Source organism: Ursus maritimus, unplaced genomic scaffold, assembly GCF_017311325.1.
Source record: "Ursus maritimus isolate PB19 unplaced genomic scaffold, ASM1731132v1 scaffold_2, whole genome shotgun sequence".
NCBI classification, from domain to species: domain Eukaryota; kingdom Metazoa; phylum Chordata; class Mammalia; order Carnivora; family Ursidae; genus Ursus; species Ursus maritimus.
The window spans coordinates 84,610,533-84,631,669 of NW_024424452.1; the positions used below are offsets into that span (position 1 = coordinate 84,610,533).

Here is a 21,137-nt window from a genome sequence, read left to right on the forward strand (position 1 = left end):
GGAAAAAAATAAAAATAAAGAAGAAATGGAAGAACATATTTCTCCATCTAGCAGTAGACTATTAACTCTTACTTTCTTATACTATGGATTTCTTAATCCTTTCAGGATGAAGGTTTTTTTGGTTTTCTTTTTTTGCTTTTGAAAAAAGAAAAAGTGTTTTTTTTTATTTTGGTATAGTGATGATGAGCCATGCCTGCCTGCCTGGGTTTTCCAGCTGTGTGACCCTGAGTGAGTTCTATGTGACTTATTTTCCTTTACCTGTTAAATGAGCATGGTAGTAGTCCTTACTTCATAGGATTCTCACCAGAATTAAATGAGTTCCTTAAGAAAAGTCTTTAGAATTACAGTGTCTGACATACAGCCAGCACTACATATATTATCAAATATAATAGTAACAATAACAACTATTATCATCTAATAGTTTCAAGCCACAGAATAACTGCATGATGATCTAACTAATGAGAAATCAAACCACCTCAATTCATTCTTAAAATACAAATGCCTTGGCCTGGGTGGCTCAGTCGGTTAAGCATCTGCCTTCAGCTCAGGTCATGATCCCAGGGTTCTGGGATCGAGCCCAGTGTTGGGCTCCTTGCTCAGTGGGGAGCCTGCTTCTCCCTCTGCCTCTGCTGCTCCCCCTGCTTGTGCTCTCTCACTCTCTCTCACATAAATAAATAAAATCTTAAAAAAAAATACAAATACCTTTTAATTACAATGTCGCTAGGTCCTCACATCCTTGCTAATGCTTGACAACTTCGGACTTTACAGTTAACTGATCTCAATTACCTTAATCAGATCTTTAAACTATTTGGCTTTTATTAGACTTGTGGGAAAGCTTTTATAATAATTTTTCAGGACATAGTCAAATTTTTAAAGGGGCTGTACTCTGGGAGGAGACACATACAGAATACAAAAAATAGTAGTTTCATGGAAAAACTTTTCACCCAACAAGTAATTTTAAAATACAAATAATCTCCTAACCAAAAAAAGAGAAAAAAAAAAAAGATGGGGGGGAGGATAATACATTAGAGAGAGTCCATAAATAATTCACTTAAGAAAATGAAAAGAGGGGCGCCTGGGTGGCGCAGTCGTTAAGCGTCTGCCTTCGGCTCAGGGCGTGATCCCAGTGTTCTGGGATCGAGCCCCACATCAGGCTTTGCTAGGAGCCTGCTTCTTCCTCTCCCATTCCCTCTGCTTGTGTTCCCTCTCTCACCGGCTGTCTCTCTCTGTCAAATAAATAAATAAAATCTTTAAAAAAAAAAAAAAAAAAAAAAAAGAAAATGAAAAGAAAGCAATCTAGGTAAGTTGAACTAATCTTTCAGAAAGGCAATGGAAAAAAATGGGGTATCATAATTTTGTAATCAAATGTAAACCAACTATCAGCGATGTGGAATAATTTACATCTCTTCATTTTTCTAGTTTTGGATTATTTCCATAAAAGAGGATTAGGAAATTAGACATAACAAGATGTTTTATATTAAAAGCCTTATAAATTCCAAGCTAATATCGCAAAAGAAAGTATTTTCCAGAGAATAAAATGAACATCTCTGTCCTGAAATACTTCACAGGAAAACTGGTTTAATGGTAAACTAGTCATTTATCTATAGCAACAAGTCATACCTAAAGTAAGGAATAAAGAAAATAATTACATCATTCTAGTTTTCCAATTTTTTCAAAAATTATACGCTCTCAACCTAGTTTTGTTTTTTTTTTTTAATAATTTTACTGAGGTACAGTTTACATACTATAAATTCACTCATTTTAACAACACAGTGATTTTTAGTAAGTTTACAGAACTGTACAACGATCCCCACAATGCAGTTTCAGAGCATCTCCTTCACACAAAACAGATGCCTACTGCTCATTTGCAGTCACTTTCTGTTCTCACCTCCAATCCCAGCTCCAGGCAACCACTAATCTACTTTTTGTCTCTAGAGTGTTTTCAGTCTGTAAGTTCTTTTCCTCTTATCATCACAAAGCACAGTTGTCTCTATAAATAATATCCTACTCTAATACAGAGTCCAGTCGATGAGTCAAAATCTAGTGGAGAGTGGCTAAACCTCAGAATGTATCTGGTAAGTAAAAAAGCAAGATGTATAGTAAAGATGCCCAAGAGCAGAACAAGAAACCCTTTATTCTCTCATCCAACAAATATTTGGGACCTACTACGAGCCAAGCACTGTTCCAGACCCTTGGATACATTAGTGAACAAAAAGGCAAAGAGGCATAGACCAAAGCATCATAATTCTAAAGAGCTTATGAAAGAAAAAAAAAAAAAATCCTGACCAAGCACAGGAAGATAATGAAGGAAGAAAAATATCTCATTGTTACCCATTTGACAATCTCCTCCCACTTGTCAATTGCTACTTGTAAACAAACAAGTTTACAAGTAATTCCAGTGATGAAACACAGGAATTTTAAGTTTCTAGGGAAGAAGGCATTTGCTCCAATTGTAAAGATCTGATTATCTGACAAAATATCACAAAATTATATTCTAATGAAGAAAGGCATATTGGTATGTCAGCATCATTCACAGATATGTTATTGCTACAATCAGACTAAAGCTATACAAGCTATTCTTTAAAACTAGGATATACATTATAGGATTTGTTATAAAATTTACTATTCTTAAAGACTGTTTTGAGGTAAACTGAGTCCCCAATAGACTAGGCCATCTTTATTAAAATACATTCAAGTTAGGGTTGAATTTAGACTTCATTATGTCCTATGAACTCTGAGTTGATAAGAATGGAATTTGGCCTGGTACTAAAAAAAATTGCCAACTTTCACTAACTAGAAGTACAGCTTGTTGAAAATATACAAAAAAATAAATGGAGAAAAATGGTTTATGGACTTCCATGCCTTAGTAATTCCCCACACAGAAATTCTTGAGCGGTCAGCCTTCTCTATAGCTTTCTCATTTTTTTTCTTATACCAATGTGAAAACAAAAGACTCTTATAATGAAAGTCCTAAAATTACCCTCCAGTGGCAACTCTTTAAAATAATAGAATGAAAGAATCAGCCCTTAAAGGAAATGAAATACTTTTCAGAAAATGGCCATTTTTAATTTATAAATACATCCACATTTGTCCTTTCAAAAGAAATTCATAATCATCAATAAGTATTTATCAAATGCATACCATTTTCTCAAATGTGTATTATATTTGGTATATGGAATATAAGAGAAAACTATGGAATATAAGAGAAAATTAAAAGGCACGGCTGCCTTTCTTCAAGTTGTTTATAATCTGGAAATTTCACTTTAGAATTCTGGAATCCCAACTGGGAAATAGACATCTAAAATAGAATTTAATCCTCAGCCCACAGACTATTTGTAAGCCAAGTCTGACCCAAATGCACTTTGGTTTCTTTTAAACAGCATCAACAATAACATATAATGTCTTGCTGAACACTTACTCAGAGTCTGACACTACTTTACATACATATTACATACATCATCTCTAATTCTTTTAACAACACAAGTTTAGTTATGTGACCTTGATCAAATTACTTGCTTTTCTACACTTCTGCTCACCTGTGAGATGAGGGGAGTAAGATTTACCGTATAAGGTTATTATATGAACTACAGAAAAGAATGTATCTAAGGTGTTTAGTACAATGCCTGGCACATGCCAATAAATATTAGCTGTTATGAAAACCAGTTTTCGGATGTAGAAACCAAGGATCAGAGTTATAAAACACTTGCCCAAGATCACACAGAGTGGTGGTAGGTATCTAAATCTCGATTGGTTTAACTCTGGAGCCCATGCTTTTTCTACTAATAAAAAGGATCACCACTACCATCTTCTTGCCTCCAAATGATTTTACAAAATCAAATGAAATAAAGTCCTTTTTAAGAATTTTAGGGGCACCTGCGTGGCTCAGTTAGCTGAGCATCTGCCTTCAGCTCAGGTCATGATCACAGGGTCCTGGGATGAGCCCTGAGTTGGGCTCCCTGCTCAGTGGGGAGTCTGCTTCTCCCTCTCCCTTGGCCCCTCTCCGTGCTCATGCACTCTCTCTCTCTCTCCCCGCCTCTTTCACTTTCTCAAATAAATGGATAAAATCTTTAAAAAATAAAATAAAGAAATTCTAAATGTAGCTCTTTAATTTGCTTTTTAACAAATGCTTCTGGTAAACTGTTTTGTGTGTGTTCAAACACTCCATCTTTGTGGTTGTTACAGCTTTCTCAAAGCCACAGAGGAAGTTAGTAGCAGAATCAACACTCACTAGAAGTCCTGACACTTAACCACATAAGCACTTTGAGTTTTCTTTTTTATCTATGAGCAATTAGCATTAAGTAAGCAACATGTTAATCTGAATCACACAAATTTCATTTCCATCTCATCCCATAACAATAGATCTCTTTAAGAAAAAAAAAAAAGATGATCCACTCATTTTTTTTAAGGGGGGGTGAAAGGGGCAGAGGGAGAAGGAGAGAGAGAATCCTAAGCAGGCCCCACGCCCAGCAAGGAGCCCAACTTAGGACTCAATCTCACAACTCTGAGGTCATGACCTGAGCTGAAATCAAGAGTCAGATGCTTAACCAACTAAACCACCCAGGCGCCCCCATCCACTCAAATTTTTTAAAAAGACGAAAGTTAATAGAATAACCTGACTAAAATTAAAAATCAAACAATGCACTAAAATGAACTAATTTTTTAAATTAGAATTTTAAAAATTCAAAGCTTTTCTCCTATTTAGAAAAAATAAAGCAACAGGCTCAGGAGCGGGAAAAGATGTCTAGAATACTCAAGTTTAATATCTAATTCTAGAAATTCAAAAGAAGAGAGAGCATGTTCTTGGATATTTATAAATCACAACTTACATCCCACAGAACTGAATATATTATATTCCCTGCTGGCAAGACAGAGTTTTACATTAATATCATATTTAAAACAGTTTTTGAGAGTGTGAAAAAATTAATAAGTTTAAAAAGTAATTACATGGCTTATTTCACTTAGCATAATATCCTCAAAGTTTATCCATGCTGTAGCATATGTCAGAATTTCCTTCCTTTTTTAGGCTGAATAATATTCCATTGTATGTACTACACCACAATGCCTATCTATTCATCTGCTGATGGACACTTGGGTTGTTTCCATGTTTTACGTATTATAAATAGTGCTGCTATGAACATGGGATGCAAAGACGACTTTGAGACCCTGTTTTCAACACTTTTGTGTTTACACAGAGTTGTCAAAATCATAGACAGTAAAATGTTGGCTGTCAGAGGCTAGGAAGGGGGAAATGAGGAGTTAATGGGAAGACAGTTTGGGTTACAGAGATGGATGGTTCGATGGCTGTGCACTATGAATGTACTTAACACCACATGAATACACTTCTAAGTACACTCAAAAATGGTAACGATGGTAAATTTTATGGTATATTTTACCACAATTAAAAAATGAGGTTAAAAAAAGTAATTACATGAAGTGAAAATGTTTGTTTACAGCATGATCCGAAAAACTCATTTTATATTCTCTAAGCTAAGAACTGACCCAAGGCTTAATTGTTATTATGAGCTGCTGTTACATCATTATTGGGGATAATATAATTTATTCAGTATCTAACCAGTGCCAGGGACTGGACAAATGCTATCTCTAATCTCTGAAATTTAATAAAGCAACTATTACAAACTCCATTTTCTAGATCAGGAAACAGATACAAAAAGTTTAACCTAAGGAGGGAACATACTGCAGTGAGTACTGGGTGTTAAACACGAACAATGAAGCATGGAACACTACATCAAAAACTAATGAAGTCCTGTATGGTGACTGACATAACATAATAAGAAAAAAAAATTAAGTTACAAAAAAAAAAAGGGGGGGGGTTAACCTATCTTAGTGACAGAGTTATTAGTAAATGGATGGAACTAGGATTTAACTTCTTATTATTCCGACCCCCGCCCCCAAAGCTAGGCTCTTCTGATTTTAACACAGTGCTATACCTGGACAATCAATACCACCAAACTGGATTTTGCCGATGACAGTTTAAAATGTATTACTGATAAACTGGGTGAAAATTGATCAAATCAACAATGAGGAAACACTCTCCAGGAAAAAGAAAAGTCTTAGATCCTAGAGTACCTTTTTTTATTTTTTTGATTACTTATTACAAGTAAAATTAAAATGATATATTTTCTATAGCTAATTTGGTGAAATCAGCTATGCAAATGGGAGCTATCCATCAGCCCTAAATTTTGAAAGAACACCATATATAATTAAAACTAGTAAAAAGAAAAAAATTAAACAATTTAAACAAATTAGATAAATTTTATATTCCTGTTTTCCCTTCAGGGACAAAGAACTTTGTAAGCTGATTATAGTAATTAGATATAAGTATTAAATATAGGAGCTTTTGAGTAGTTTGGCTAAAATTAATAATTAAAATTTGATCTACTGGAAATCTTTTTTTCTAAAACTGGTGGTAGGACAAGAAGAGTTTATAGGTAATTTTAATGACTACATTTGTAATTTAATTATAAAAACAATTCTACAGAAGGAAAATATAATTCCGATAGTTAAAGGGACAGATTCTATGACTTACATATGTGCTAGGTGTATATATACATACAATAAAAACATACTGACAAATACTGCAGCTTTCTGTCAATTTTGTAGGATGGTTACAGTAAATACTATGTATCCACATACTCTTCACTCATCCTTTTATCTGGGTTATTACCTTCTACCTCCAGTATATTTTCTACATTGGCATTTAAGCATAATAATATAATGGTCATAAGCTCAGTCTCTTTGGAGTCACTCTACAAAGTAAAAGAGCAGTGATTTAAACCTAGGGAAGATGGCTCCAGTGTCTGTGTTCCTACCCAGAATGCCTCTAGATATACAGAACACGTAAGATGAATACTCATCCTAAGATATACAAATATACAAGATATGCTGAGAGAACCTTAATGATCATCACATTCTAATCAAAATCATCAAGATATATCCTTAGGAAACAGGACTGTGATGAAAGCAATATAAACACTGATGTCTGTCCAGTTGTCTTTCAAAATTTTGAGATAACTATCAGAACTGACATAGTCAACAAAAAGTAGTAGTCTGTATAGAACTTGGAAAAAGAGATTAAAGGAAAAGAATTTCCCTGCTTAGGCGCAAAGCCAACTGTGGCAGAAGAAGCTCTAGAGTAGAAAAGAGATTATTGTAGCTTGAGGCCCACACCCCCAGGAGTCAGCAACAAAACATGGTAATTAATCTAGTTTGCAGTGTTAACTTTCCTCTAAGAGTCATCCAGTTTATAAATATTCTGGTTCACTTACTAATTTCAATGTAAATATATAAATGGGCATTCTGATATATCAGCTTACTTTGTTCTCAATTTGATTACTGTGAGTATGAGAAGGTTTCAGTAAACTGATAAAATTCCTAACCATGCAAATTTGGGGATCAAACTCTGTACCCCTTAACTACAAAATCATAGCATTAAGATCCAAGTGGCAGGTAGTTTCTTTCTAATTATTTCTGTACTTATTATCACATGTTAATTCTTATGTGGAATGGGGATATATTAAAAATCAAAAGAGTTGCTGCCCTTAAACAGCTTACTATCTAGTCTCTCTTTAAATCGGGTAGCACAAACAAAGTATAAACAAGAGAGAATCTACAGTGACTAATGTTGGTTGTTCTTGAAGAAGAGAACAAGGTAGCTGAGGTAAAAGGGATCGGAAGAAGAATTTTCACTCACTCTGTATCCTTTTTGCCTTTTGAATTATTTTTAAGCAATGTGAAGGTATTCCATATTTTTAAATCATTAAATAAAATTATTTAAAATTGGGGAAAAAAGAATTGGTGAAAATAAAATCTAAGGAATTAAATCTGAGGAGATTATTCAGAATATGGCATGAAAGGATGAAAGAGATGAAAAAAAAAAAAGAAAGGAGTTAGGAGATATGGCTGAGAGAATGAGGAGAGGCAGGAATAGAAATTCCTAAATAAGAGAAGAAGGAGAATGGGGGACAGGCAATAATGGAAGAGAGAATGAAAGAGAATTTCTAGAACCGAAGGTGGGAGTCTTCAGACTGAAGAAAGAATACCGCATCTCAAGAAAAATTAAAACACTTTTCCAAAATGACAGAGGAGTAGGAGACCTTAGTTTTGTCTGGTCCCAGGAATTCAGCTAGAAAGCTATCACATCATTCTGACAACTATAAACTCAACCAGAGATCTAAGAAAAGAATTGCTGCAACTCTACAAATAGAAAAGTGACCACATTCTGCAAGAATGACAAGACAGAAAAACTCATCTAAAAAAGAGAACAAGAGGCAGTAATGACTGCTAGGGACCTAATCAGTATGGATATAAGTCAGATGTTGGAATTAGAGTTCAGAATAACGATTACAAAAATACTAGCTGGGCTTGCAAAAAGCATAGAAGACACGAGAATCCCTTTATGGAGAAATAAAAGAACTAAAATCTAATCAAGTTGAAATCAAAAAGGCTATTAATGAGATACAACAAAAAATGGAGGTCTAACTGCTAGGATAAATAAGACAGAAGAGAGAGTTAGATATAGAAGAAAAAATGATGGGGGCGCCTGGGTGGCTCAGTCGTTAAGCGTCTGCCTTCGACCCAGGGTGTGATCCCAGAGTCCTGGGATCGAGTCCCACATCAGGCTCCTCTGCTGGGAGCCTGCTTCTCCCTCTCCCACTCCCCCTGCTTGTGTTCCTTCTCTCGCTGGCTGCCTCTCTCTCTGTCAAATAAATAAATAAAATCTTTAAAAAAAAAAAAAAGACAAAATGATGGAGAATAAAGAAGCTGAGAAAAAGATAGATAAACAATTACTGGATCACAAGGGGAGAATTCAAGAGAGAAGTGATACCATAATGTGAAACAATACTAGAATAACTGGGATCCCAGAAGAAGAGGAAAGAGAGAGGGAGGGGCAGAAGGTATATTGGAGCAAATTACAGCAGAGAACTTCCCTAATTTGGGAAAGGAAACAGTCATTCAAGTCCAGGAGGCACAGAGAACGCCCCTCAAAATCAATAAAAATAGGTCAACACCTTGACATATATAATAGTGAAGCTTGCAAATCTCAGAGACAAAGAGAAAATCTGAAAGCAGCTTGGGTCAAGAGCTCCTTAACCTACGATGGTGGAAACATTAGACTAGCAACAGACCTATCCACAGAGACCTAGCAGGTCAGAAAGGACTGGGATGATACATTCAGGGTGCTAAGTAAGAAAAATATGCAGCAGTATGGGGCGCCTGGGTGGCACAGCGGTTAAGCATCTGCCTTCAGCTCAGGGCGTGATCCCGGTGTTGTGGGATCGAGCCTCACATCAGGCTCCTCCTCTATGAGCCTGTTTCTTCCTCTCCCACTCCCCCTGCTTGTGTTCCCTCTCTCACTGGCTGTCTCTATCTCTGTCGAATAAATAAAATCTTAAAAAAAAAAAAAGAAAAAGAAAAATATGCAGCCAAGAATACTTTATCCAGGAAGGCTGTCATTCAAAATAGAAGGAGAGATAAAAAGCTTCCAGAACAAACAGAAACTAAAAGAATTTGTGATCACTTAACCGGCCCTGCAAGAAATATTAAAGGGGATTCTTTAAGCAAAGAGAGAGCCCCCAAAATAACATAGACCAGAAAGGAACAAAGACAGTATACAGAAACAGGAACTTTACAGGTAATACAATGGCACTAAATTATCTTTCAATAGTTAACTCTGAATGTAAATGGGCTAAATGCCCCAATCAAAAGACACAAGGTAACAGATTAGATAAAAAAGCAAGACCTAGAGATATGCTGCCTGCAAGAGACTCATTTTAGGCCCAAAGACACCTCCAGATTAAAAGTGAGGGGGTAGAAAACCATTTATCATGCTAATGGACATCAAAAGAAAGCTAGGGTGGCAATCCTTCTATCAGACAAATTAGATTTTAAACCAAAGACTATAACAAGAGATGAGGAAGGACACTATATCACAATAAAGGGTCTATCCAACAAGAAGATCTAACAATTATAAATATTTATGCCCCTAACATGGGAGTAGCCAATTATATAAGCCAATTAATAACAAAATCAAAGAAACACATTGATAATAATACAATAATAGCAGGACTTTAACTCCCCCCTCGCTGCAATGGACAGATCATCTAAGCAGAAGATCAACAAGGAAACAAGGGCTTTGAATGATACACTGGACAGATGGACTTAACAGATATATTCAGAGCATTCCATCCTGAAGCAACAGAATACACATTCTTCTCTAGGGCACATGGAACATTCTCCAGAATAGATCACATACTGGGTCGCAAATCAGGTCTCAACCAGTACCAAAAAATTGGGATCATTCCCTGCATATTTTCAGACCACAATGTTTCAAAACTGGAACTCAATCACAAAAGGAAATTTGGAAGGAACTCAAATACATGGAGGCTAAAGAGCATCCTACTAGAGAATGAATGGGTCAACCAGGAAATTAAAGAAGAATCTAAAAATTCATGGAAACAAATGAAAATGAAAACGCAATTGTTCAAAACCTCTGGGATGCAGCAAAGGCGGTCCTAAGAGGGAAGAACATAGCAATACAAGCCTTCCTCAAGAAACAAGAAAGGTCTCAAATACACAATCTAACCTTACACCTAAAGGAGATAGAGAAAGAATAGGAAATAAAGCCTAAACCCAGCAGGAGAAGAAAATTAATAAATATTAGAGCAGAAATCAATGAAATAGAAAGCAAAAGAACAGTAGAACAGATCAATGAAGCTCGGAGCTGGTTCTTTGAAAGAATTAATAAGATCATAAACCCCTAGGCAGACTTATCCAAAAGAAAAGAGAGGGAACCCAAATAAATAAAACCATGAATGAAAGAGGAGAGATCACAATCAACACCAAAGAATACAATTATAAGAATATATTATGAGCAACTATAGGCCAACAAATTACGCAATCTGGAAGAAATGGATGCATTCCTAGACACATATAAACTACCAAAACTGAAACAGGAAGAAACAGAAAACCTGAACAGATCCATAACCAGCAAGGAAATGGAAGCAGTAATAAAAAATCTCCCAACAAATAAGAGTCCAGGGCTGGATGGCTCCCAGGGGAATTCTACCAAACATTTAAAGAAGAATTAATACTTATTCTTCTGAAGCTATTTCAAAAATCAAAATGGAAGGAAAACTTCCAAACTCTTTTTATGAGGCCAGCATTACCTTGATCCCAAAACCAGATAAAGACCCCCACCAAAAAGGAGAATTACAGACCAATATCCCTGATGAAAATGGATGCAAAAATTCTCATCAAGATACTAGCCAACAGTACATTAAAAGGATTATTCACCATGACCAAGTGGTATTTATTCCTGGGCTGCAAGTTGTTCAACATCTGCAAGTCAATCAATACAATACACTACATAAATAAAAGAAAGGACAAGAATTATATGATACTCTCAATAGATGCAGAAAAAGCATTTGACAAAGTACAACATCCTTTCTTGATTAAAACTCTTCACAGTGTAGGGACAGAAGGAACATACCTCAATATCACATAGTCATCTACAAAAAGCCCACAGTGAGTATCATTCTCAATGAGAAAAAACTTAGAGCTTTTTCCCTAAAGTCAGGAACACAACAGGGATGTCCACTATCACCACTGCTGTTCAATATAGTACTTAGAAGTCCTAGACTCAGCAATCAGACAACAAAAAGAAATAAAAGGCATCTGAATCAGCAAAGAAGAAGTCAAACTCTCACTCTTCACAGATGACACAATATTCTACATGGAAAACCCCGAAGACTCCACCCCAAAATTGCTAGAACTCATACAGGAATTCAGCAAAATGGCAGGACATAAAATCAATGCACAGAAATCAGTTGCATTTCTATATACTAACAATGAGACAGAAGAAAGAGAAATTAAGGAGTCGATTCCATTTACAACTGCACTCAAAACCGTAAGATACCTAGGAATGACCTAACCAAAGAGGCAAAGGATCCATACTCAGAAAACTATAGAACACTCATGAAAGAAACTGAGGAAGACATAAAGAAATAGAAAACATTCCATGCTCATGGATTGGAAGAACAAATATTGTTAAAATGTCTATGCTACCTAGAGCAATCTATACATTCGATGCAACCCCTATCAAAACACCATCAACTTTTTTCACAGAACTGGAACAAATAATCCTAAAATTGGTACGGAACCAGAAAAGACTCTGAATAGCCAAAGGAATGTTGAAAAAGAAAACCAAAGCTGCTGGTATCACAATTCTGGACTTCAAGTTATATTACAAAGCTATATTGATCAAGACAGTATGGTACTGGCACAAAAACAGACACGCAGATCAATGGAACAGAATAGAGAACCCATAAATGGACCCTCAACTCCATGGTCAACTCATCTTCGACAAAGCTGGAAAGAATATCCAAAGGAAAAAAGACAGTCTCTTCAACAAATGGTGTCAGGAAAATTGGACAGGCACATGCAGAAGAATGAAGCCGGACCATTTCCTTACACCATACACAAAAATACACTCAAAATGGATGAAAGACCGAAATGTGAGACAGGAATCCATCAGAATCCTAGAGGCAGCAACCTCTTTGACCTTGGCCACAGCAACTTCTTGCTAAACACATCTCCAAAGGCAAGGGAAACAAAGGCAAGAATGAACTATTGGGACTTCATCAAGATTAAAAGCTTTTGCACAGCAAAGGAAACAGCTGACAAAACCAAAAGACAACCAACAGAATAGGAATAGTATCCAAAATCTATAAAGAACTTATCAAAAAACTTACCCAAAAAACAAACAATCCGGTTAGAAAATGGGCAGAAGATGTAAGTAGACATTTTTCCAAAGAAGATATAGAGATAGCCAACAGACACATAAAAAAATGCTCAATATCAGTTGGCATCAGGGAAGTACAAATCAAAACCACAATGAGATATCACCTCACACCAGTCAGAATGGCCAAAATTAACAAGCCAGGAAATGACAGATGTTGGCAAGGATACAGAGAAAGGGGAACCCTCTTACACTGTTGGTTGGAATGCAAGCTAGTGCAGGCACTCTGGAAAACAACTATGGAGGTTCCTCAAAAAGTTGAAAATAGAGCTACTCAGCAATTGCACTACTAGGTATCTACCACAAAGATACAAATGTAATTATCTGAAGGGGCATATGCACCCCAATGTTTATAGCGGCAATGCCCACAATAGCCAAACTATGGAAAGAGCCCAGATGTTCATCAACAGATGAATGGATAAAAAGGATGTGGCATATATACATATATATATACATATATATACATATATATATACACACAATGGAATACTACTTAGCTATCAAAGAAAATGAAATCCTGCCATTTGCAACAATGTGGATAGAACTAGAAGGTATTATGCTAAGTGAAATAAGTCAATCAGAAAAAGACAATTACCATATGATCTCATTCACATGTGGAATTTAAGAAACAAAACAGAGGATCACAGGGGAAGGGAGGGTAAAATAAAAGAAGATGAAATCAGAAAGGGAGACAAACCACAAGAGACTCATTTCAAACCCAAAGATGCATTCAGACTGAGAGTAAGGGGATGGAGTACCATCTTTCACGCAAATGGACCTCAAAAGAAAGCTGGGGTAGCAATTCTCATATCAGATAAATTGGATTTTAAACTACAGACTATAGTTAGAGACGCAGAAGGGCACTATATTATTCTTAAGGGAAGTATTCAACAAGTGGATATGACAATTATAAATATATATGCCCCCAACAGGGGAGCAGCAAGATACACAAGCCAACTCTTAACCAGAATAAAGAGACATATAAATAAAAATACATTAATAGTAGGGGACCTCAACACTCCACTATCAGAAATAGACAGAACACCCTGGCAAAAACTAAGCAAAGAATCAAAGGCTTTGAATGCCATACTCGACGAGTTGGACCTCTTAGATATATATAGAACACTACACCCCAGAACCAAAGAATACTCATTCTATTCTAATGCCCATGGAACATTCTCAAGAATAGACCATGTTCTGGGACACAAAACAGGTCTCAACCGATACCAAAAGATTGAAATTATCCCCTGCATATTCTCAGACCACAACGCTCTGAAATTGGAACTCAACCACAAGGAAAAATTTGGAAGAAACTCAAACACTTGGAGACTAAGAACCATCCTGCTCAGGAATGACTCGATAAACCAGGAAATCAAAAATCAAATTAAACAATTTATGGAGACCAATGAGAATGAAAATACAACAGTCCAAAACCTATGGGATACTGCAAAGGCAGTCCTAAGGGGGAAATACATAGCCATCCAAGCCTCACTCAAAAGAATAGAAAAATCTAAAATGCAGTTTTTATATTCTCACCTCAAGAAGCTGGAACAGCAACAGAGGGACAGGCCTAATCCACGCACGAGGAAGCAGTTGACCAAAATTAGAGCTGAAATCAATCAAGCAGAAACCAGAAGTACAGTAGAGCAGATCAACAGGACTAGAAGCTGGTTCTTTGAGAGAATCAATAAAATTGACAGACCACTGGCAAGACTTATCCAAAAGAAAAGAGAAAGGACCCAGATTATTAAAATTATGAATGAAAAAGGAGAGGTCACGACGAACACCATTGAAATTGGAAGGATTATTAGAAATTTTTATCAACAGCTATATGCCAATAAACTAAGCAATCTGGAAGAGATGGAATCCTTCCTGGAAACCTATAAACTACCAAGATTGAAACCGGAAGAAATTGATTCCTTAAACAGGCCAATTAATTATGAAGAAATTGAGTCAGTGATAAACAACCTTCCAAATAACAAAACTCCAGGCCCGGACGGTTTTCCTGGGGAATTCTACCAAACATTCAAAGAAGAAATAATACCTATTCTCCTAAAGCTATTTCAAAAAATAGAAACAGAAGGAAAGCTACCAAACTCATTCTATGAGGCCAATATTACCTTGATCCCCAAACCAGGCAAAGACCCCATCAAAAAGGAGAATTACAGACCGATTTCCCTAATGAATATGGACGCCAAAATCCTCAACAAGATACTTGCTAATAGAATCCAACAGTACATTAAAAGGATTATCCATCACGATCAAGTGGGATTCATACCTGGGATGCAAGCGTGGTTCAATATTCGCAAATCAATCAGCGTGATACATCATATCAACAAGAAAAGACTCAGGAACCATATGATCCTCTCAATCGATGCCGAAAAAGCATTTGACAAAATACAGCATCCTTTCCTGATTAAAACCCTTCAGAGTGTAGGAATAGAAGGTACATTTCTCAATCTCATAAAAGCCATCTATGAAAAGCCTACTGCAAATATTATTCTCAATGGGGAAAAGCTGGAAGCCTTTCCCTTAAGATCAGGAACTCGACAAGGATGCCCACTCTCGCCACTATTATTCAACATAGTACTAGAAGTCCTTGCAACAGCAATCAGACGACAAAAAGGGATCAAAGGTATTCAAATTGGCAAAGAAGAAGTCAAAATGTCTCTCTTTGCAGATGACATGATACTCTATATGGAAAACCCAAAAGAAGCCACTCCCAAACTATTAGAAGTTATAGAGCAATTCAGTAACGTGGCGGGATACAAAATCAATGCTCAGAAATCAGTTGCATTTCTATACACGAATAACGAGACCGAAGAAAGAGAAATTAGGGAATCCATCCCATTTACAATAGCACCAAAAACCATACGTTACCTTGGAATTAACTTAACCAGAGACGTAAAGGACCTATATTCTAGAAACTATAAATCACTCTTGAAAGACATTGAGGAAGACATAAAAAGATGGAAAGATATTCCATGCTCATGGATCGGAAGAATTAACATAGTTAAAATGTCCATGCTACCCAGAGCAATCTACACTTTCAATGCTATCCCGATCAAAATACCAAGGACATTTTTCAAAGAACTGGAACAAACAGTCCTTAAATTTGTATGGAAACAGAAAAGGCCCCGAATCTCCAAGGAACTGTTGAAAAGGAAAAACAAAGCTGGGGGCATCACAATGCCGGATTTCGAGCTGTACTACAAAGCTGTGATCACAAAGACAGCATGGTACTGGCACAAAAACAGACACATAGACCAATGGAACAGAATAGAGAGCCCAGAAATGGACCCTCGGCTCTTTGGGCAACTAATATTTGATAAAGCAGGAAAAAACATCCGGTGGGAAAAAGACAGTCTCTTCAATAAATGGTGCTGGGAAAATTGGACAGCTACATGCAAAAGAATGAAACTTGACCACTCTCTCACACCATACACAAAAATAAACTCCAAATGGATGAAAGACCTCGATGTGAGACAGGAATCCATCAAAATTCTAGAGGAGAACATAGGCAGCAACCTCTACGACATCGGCCAAAGCAACCTTTTTCATGACACATCCCCAAAGGCAAGAGAAACAAAAGATAAAATGAATTTATGGGACTTCATCAAGATTAAAAGTTTCTGCACATCCAAGGAAACAGTCAGAAAAACTAAGAGGCAGCCCACGGAATGGGAGAAGATATTTGCAAATGACACTACAGATAAAGGACTGGTATCCAAGATCTACAAAGAACTTCTCAAACTCAATACACGAGAAACAAATAAACAAATCAAAAAATGGGCAGAAGATATGAACAGACACTTTTCCAATGAAGACATACAAATGGCTAACAGACACATGAAAAAATGTTCAAAATCATTAGCCATCAAGGAAATTCAAATCAAAACCACACTGAGATACCACCTTACGCCAGTTAGAATGGCAAAAATAGACAAGGCAAGAAACAACAATTGTTGGAGAGGATGTGGAGAAAGGGGATCCCTCCTACATTGTTGGTGGGAATGCAAGTTGGTACAGCTACTCTGGAAAACAGTGTGGAGGTCCCTTAAAAAGTTAAAAATTGAGCTACCCTATGATCCAGCCATTGCACTACTGGGTATTTACCCCAAAGATACAGACGTAGTGAAGAGAAGGGCCATATGCACCCCAATGTTCATAGCAGCAATGTCCACAATAGCTAAATTGTGGAAGGAGCCGAGATGCCCTTCAACAGATGACTGGATTAAGAAGTTGTGGTCCATATATACAATGGAATATTACTCAGCTATCAGAAAGAACGAGTTCTCAACATTTGCTACAACATGGACAGCACTGGAGGAGATAATGCTAAGTGAAATAAGTCAAGCAGAGAAAGACAACTATCATATGATTTCTCTCATCTATGGAACATAAGAACTAGAATGATCAGTAGGGGAAGAAAGGGATAAAGAAAGGGGGGTAATCAGAAGGGGGAATGAAACATGAGAGACTATGGACTATGAGAAACAAACTGAGGACTTCAGAGGGGAGGAGGGTGGGGGAATGGGATAAGCTGGGGATGGGTAGTAAGGAGGGCACGTATTGCATGGTGCACTGGGTGTTATACACAACTAATGAATCATCGAGCCTTACATCGGAAACCGGGGATGTACTGTATGGTGACTAACATAATATAATAAAAAATCATTAAAAAAAAAAAAAAAAGAAAGAAAGGGAGACAAACCATAAGAGACTCTTAACTACAGGAAACAAACTGAGGGTTCCTGGAGGGGGTGGGGTAACTGGGTGATGGACTTTAAGGAGGACACGTGATGTAATTAGCACTGGGTATTATAGAAGACTGATGGGGGCACCTGGGTGGCTCAGTCGTTAAGCATCTGCCTTTGGCTCAGGGCGTGATCCTGGCGTTCTGGGATCGAGTCCCACATCAGGCTCCTCTGCTGGGAGCCTTCTTCCTCTCCCACTCCCCCTGCTTGTGTCCCTCTCTCACTGGCTGTCTCTCTCTCTGTCAAATAAATAAAATCTTAAGAAAAAAAAAATGATGAATCACTGAACTCTACCTCTGAAACTAATAATACACTATGTTAATTAATTAAATGTTAATTGAATTTAAATTAAAAAAAGAAAAATTAAAACAAAACCTATACCTAGACATATTGCAATAAAATTACTAAACATAAAAGTTATAGAGGAATATCTTAAAAGCACTCAGAGAAAAAAGAAGACAGATGACCTACTAAGAAAAAGGAATATGCTGACAGCTGATTTCCCATTTCCAAGAGGACAGAAGATAATTAAATTATACCTTCAAAGTGCTCAGGGAAAATAACTGTCAGCCTAGAATCCACACTCAGCTAAGTAGCAATTAGGAATGAAAGCAAAAGAACACTCTGAGTCAGAAGGTGAGCATCTACCATTCCTAGACCTTTGCTAAAAGAACTCAAAAATTTGCTTCGGTAAATAGGAAACTGAACGTAAAAGAAAGAGTAGGATCAAGGAAGCACTGAAAGTTCCAAACATCTAATAAATATAATGAGGATAAAAACAAAAACTATTTTATGTAATAACAATAGTCTGGGGAGTGGTTTAAAACAACGTGAAACTATAATGTTAGAAAATAAGGATAAGGAAGACAAGAGGAGAGAGATCACAATTTAAGTGTCCTTAACATCCTTGTTTTACTCGGGATCTGAATAATCCTGATTTTTTTTAGAGCAGGGAGGGGCGGTGAGAATCCCAAGCAGGCTCCATGCCCAGGGCGAACCGATCAGGGCTCGACATCACGATCCTGAGATCATGACCTGAGCTGAAATCAAGAGTCAGATCCTTAAAGACTGAGTGAGCCACTCCGGTGCCCCAATCCTGATATTTTAGACTTTATAAAACAAGTATGCATTTATTAGTTTAAGGGTAACAATATAAAATAGAAATAAAATATGCAACTTCCCAACGAGTAGTGGGATAAAAGGGTTGGAAAAACTAACATTGCACCTTGTTCAATCCAATAAAAGGCAAGCAAGGACAAAGGAAAGTACGACAAATACAAAAGGTAAAGTGACACTGCGCAGTCCCACATTGGTGCACCTCAGGCTGACCCTTACTATGGAACCACCCACAAAGATCTTTAAAGGAATTTTAGTAGCTGAACTTGTAGATGTTTGGGGAACACAGTTTTTGTTTAATAAGATGAATACAAGCCAAGATTTTAGTTCAGTGATAAGCAAGCGGTTTCCCTTCATCTAAAATATCCATTTGTATAGCACCTGGAAACGTTTGTTGTTGTTGTTGTTTTAGTTCATTCACTCTATGGGTTTATGTCTCTACCCCAATGAGTAGGCACTTCTGCACTGCTCTCTTATGCTTCTGTAACAACTGTTTATCCTTACAGATTTCAACATTTGCAAATGTAGGGTGGTATTTCTGGATTAATAAACCTGTCTGAAAGTTATAAAAAAAAAAGATGGTAGAAATAAGTCCAAATATACCAGTAATAATATTTATGTAAATAGATTTTACTTATTATCAATAAAAAAAAAACAAGTCTAGCTTTATGTCATGTAAAAAAAAAATTAAGGAAGGTGGGGGATGGGGTAACCGGGTGACGGGCATTAAGGAGGGCACATGATGCAATGAGCACTGGGTGTTAAATGCAACTGATGAATCACTGAACTCTGCCCCCAAAACTAATAATACACTATATGTTAACTAAGTTGAATTTAAATAAAAAAATTTTTTAAATTAAAGAAATAATCACCCAGAATAAAATAAAAATTTTCTCTTTATCTCATACTAGCAAAAAAGAAAATAGAAAGCTGGTCTGGCAGGATTAACATATGACAAAATAAACTTGAAGGGAAAATTATTAGCAGTAGAGGAAAACAATTCATCAGGAAGATATACCATAACCTCACAATACAGAAAGCAAACACTGACAGCATTTCCATAAGAAATTGAGAAGCTCACAACTACAGTTGGAAATTTTAACAAAAATCACAGAACTGCTCAGACAAAAATCAGTAATCGTATACTAATATGAACAACATACAACGAACAAATTTGAGCTAATGGACACAGAAAAAATCCTGTACCTTAAGAAAGAGAGGAAGAAAACAGAAAGGAGTCAGGTGGCACTAGTTTAAATGATGAGCTCAGTTTTAGACATTTAGAGTAAGAGCAGCAAGCTCACAACTGAACCAAGGAGACAGTAAGATTGAAATAACGTTCGTGAAGGGATTGGGAGTAGATGTGATCACAAAAGGAGAGCGTATAAGGAGGGGAGGGTGGTGGTGACAGGATCTAGTGGTGAGTAGAGGAAACATGTTGCAAAGGCACAGAGTGTATCAAAAATTCCTAAAGTAACAACCAAATTTTTCAGTAGGTTAGAACTATAAGTATTATTCAATATTTACCTTTAATAGGTTTGGCAGGAAAACATGGTTTAAAGATGAAAACCATAATAGCATTATTGTAAAACCTTTTGCTGAGACCTCAGAAAGACCTAAGGTGCCCTGGAGTATTTTTCAGACAGACAAAAGGCCCTTTGAGGGTCTTAAGAGTGTGCCTCACAAATTTTGTTAAACAGGATTTCCAAAAATATTAAGGGTACTGAAGCAGCTTCATGGGGAGCCCAAGGTAGGGTTTAAGTGCAAGTGTTTATTTCAGAAAATTCTGTGGTTGTAATTTTTGTCTAATGGAGTGAACCCCAGTAAGATTCACAGAAAACAGTTTTTAGAGGACTGTTCTAGTAGAAGTACCACCACTTGGACTAAATGGGCTAGAGATAATACAAAATGAAAAGAGGTTTTGGACTCCCCTACCTTCAATGAACAGGAGACAGGGAGAGAAGGCTCCTCAGTTGCAGCTTACTTTTCTTATGTTAAAAGTTCAGAGGCCAAAACCAAGAGCCCAGGGAACAGAGTCAAGAGCAGCTGTAAATAATTTGCAGGCAGCGGGACTGAGTCCTAATGAAGGAAGTGGTAACACGTGCATAGATGGATTTCAGAATTGCTGGAATTCTGTGTGCCTCTTGTCCCGCCACCCACCGCCCCCACGCCATTTTGAATGTGAAGGTATATAGCATGTATCCTTGCCTGTTTCGATATTATATGTTGGGAGATGGTGGCAACAAACTTGTCTCTTTAGTTCACACTACAGATAGAGAGGCATGGTACCCTAGGAGTCACACCAAAGAAAGCCTTGCCTCAACCACACCTGGACCTGATTTAAATGATAAGATCCTAGATTTTAAGCTAATGTCCTAATGGGATAAAACATGGTGGTCTTGAGAAGAGAGATGAGTATATTTGGCCAGTAGAAGGGATATAAACTG

At 36.8% G+C, this 21,137-nt stretch overlaps 1 protein-coding gene across 4 annotated transcripts in view; it reads right to left on the minus strand.

Moving 5' to 3' along the window:
- Positions 1–21,137, minus strand: part of SWT1 (SWT1 RNA endoribonuclease homolog) — a 112,011-nt gene that overhangs the window by 26,704 nt on the left and 64,170 nt on the right. The gene's annotated exons all lie outside the window — the stretch shown is intronic.